The following is a 2503-nucleotide window of genomic DNA, read 5'->3' on the forward strand; positions in this document are numbered from 1 at the left end:
ATTTATGGCAAAGCTACTAAGGCTATTTGTCACTGTACCTAATCTTGAGTTAGCGACGAGAGTGAAGGCAGCCATTACTGCCACTCTTAAAATGTTGGGGTAATTTGAATTTTTGGAATTGCACACATTTCAACGTGGTTTGCTAATTGTCTGTCACTATTAAAGTGAAGGGAATTTTTCTTTTGGTAAAGCACGAATTCGAAGCCGGTTCATCAACTCCGGAATTTGGAGTTCTACCACAGGATCAACCTACACCCATGAGAATAACAAACAGCGTGTACATATGTGTCGAAATATTACAGTATTGTTGTAGAGTTAATATTCTATATTTTTTTAAGATAACGTCAGGGTTCAAATTATTACAAAGATGTATAAAAACACCATTCTTTCGTTTTCATTGTACTAATTTTTAAATTAAAGCTCTCAATACAAAAACTTTTTTCCCCGGCATATTTTCGTTTTCATTAATTGATTTATTTAAAAAATCATACGAGGAACTTTTTGTTTGCTCTAATAATTAGTCTTTCAAACAAGAACTTAATTAACTTTTTATATTAAATTCAATGTTCACACAGAGGGATCAGTACATCGTATTAAAATGATTTTGAGTATGCAAATCAAAGCCGATATTAAGTCGCGGTGGGACAGCATATATCAGAACTGCATTTTGACATTGTTTGGCATTTTGTAGACAGTTAGACGCTACCGAAAAGTGGTCGCTTTTATGGTGGTTATGTAACAGCCCTTGATGACGCAAAATATTCATACACTCAGGTCTTAAACGTGTGTTTCATTTATAGATTTAGAATTGCCAAGACGAAGATATATATTGTATTTAATGGCATTGGAAAATAATGGAATATGTATCAACTTGGAGCACCAGGACCATCCAGAAAAAATCCTGTAACAAGTCGTAATGGTTTATTGTAAAACGATGTTAGCTTGTTTACGCTTAAAAAGAATATCAATCTAGAGCTATCAATTGAGCAGAATAATTGGTAAGTTCGAAAATTATATAAAAAATGAAAGAGTAGAAAAGCTCGTCTTTTAGAAATAGCTATAAAAAGGCGAAAACAATATTCAAATGCAGATTATTTGTTTGTAATTAGGTACAAAGCTACACATTGGGCTAGCTGTGCTCTGCCCAAAAAGGGTTTCGAAACCCGATTTCTAGCATTGTAATTCCGCAAACATTCCGCTGTGCTACTGGTGGTTGTATGTTTAGATAAACTCGTGAGAAAAATATGTCTTTAAAAAACACCATTTTGAGTATTGATAATGGATTTCAGGCCAATTTCTCAGAAACTAAATAAGCTTATAAATTTAAAGGAAATTTTTGTAATTAGGTATTTAAACACTGTGAAGAAAATTAAAGTGAACAACTTACACTGAAGAAGTTGTTTTACGTATGGATTAAAGCAGATAATATATATGTATGTATAATTAGAAAAATCAACATGAGAATTAAAATTTTTGATAAATTAAAAAGTAAAAGCCACCTATTAAAAAGTAAGTTAAGAAGATGCTCGAATTATACTTAACACATTTACATTTAGTAGAGTAAATTTTCAAACACCAAACAATGCATACACTATTTAAGGTTATCGAAAGATCCAAGGTTCGATACCGCGATATGCAGTAACAAAAACGCTCCGCATTTTCAGCTGTGAGTGCTTTTATAAAGGTGATGGTAAATACAGTCATGTAGGCGGTGGGTGCTGGTGACTAGTTGTACCTCTCTCTTGTCAGCAGTTCCAAATTAGGAAGTTATAATGGACCTTGCTGGTCTCCAGGCCAGCCGTGTAGCTCTTGTGTCACTTAAGATACCGTTAAATTTGAAAATACGAAAGGTTGAACATTTATTGCTAACGAGATTTCATCCCGTTGATATAGTGAATTTGAAGATGAACAGTAGTGCAACTGTATAGTTAGACGTATAATGAAGACCAGTGAACAACCTTACGAGTTACAAAATTCTAGAAGAGCAACCTGCAAGTAAACAACCTAAACACTTGATGGTAAAAACATTAGCAACTTAAATGACGGCAGCTACAATCTCTGCCGTTCTACTTCTGTACTTGTTTGTTTGTTTGAAGTTATGCACAAAGCTACACAATGGGCTATCTGTGCTCTGCCCACTAAGGGTATCGAAACCCGGTTTCTAGCGTTGTAAGTCCGCAGACATACCGCTGTGCCACTGGGAGGCACTTCTGTACTAAAAACGAGTGTTTAGTTTTTTTTAAGTTCCGAATATCAAGATAAAGAGAATTATTATAACCATGCGCGAACAGTGAACATGTGATTTATAGAATCAAATGATTTGTATATTGATGTAGAAGACTTAGGAAACTCAGACGTAAAGAACAGAAATATTAAAAATAAATATGAGGCCCAACCTATCATTCTGTTCACCGCTAGTCACAGGTTTCGGAAAATACCTTCCTTGATTAGAAACCCTCGGCAACGGCAAATCGAAAGAACAAGACTAGGTCTTTTATATACA

Source organism: Limulus polyphemus, unplaced genomic scaffold (assembly GCF_000517525.1).
Source record: "Limulus polyphemus unplaced genomic scaffold, Limulus_polyphemus-2.1.2 Scaffold1130, whole genome shotgun sequence".
Classification (NCBI taxonomy): domain Eukaryota; kingdom Metazoa; phylum Arthropoda; class Merostomata; order Xiphosura; family Limulidae; genus Limulus; species Limulus polyphemus.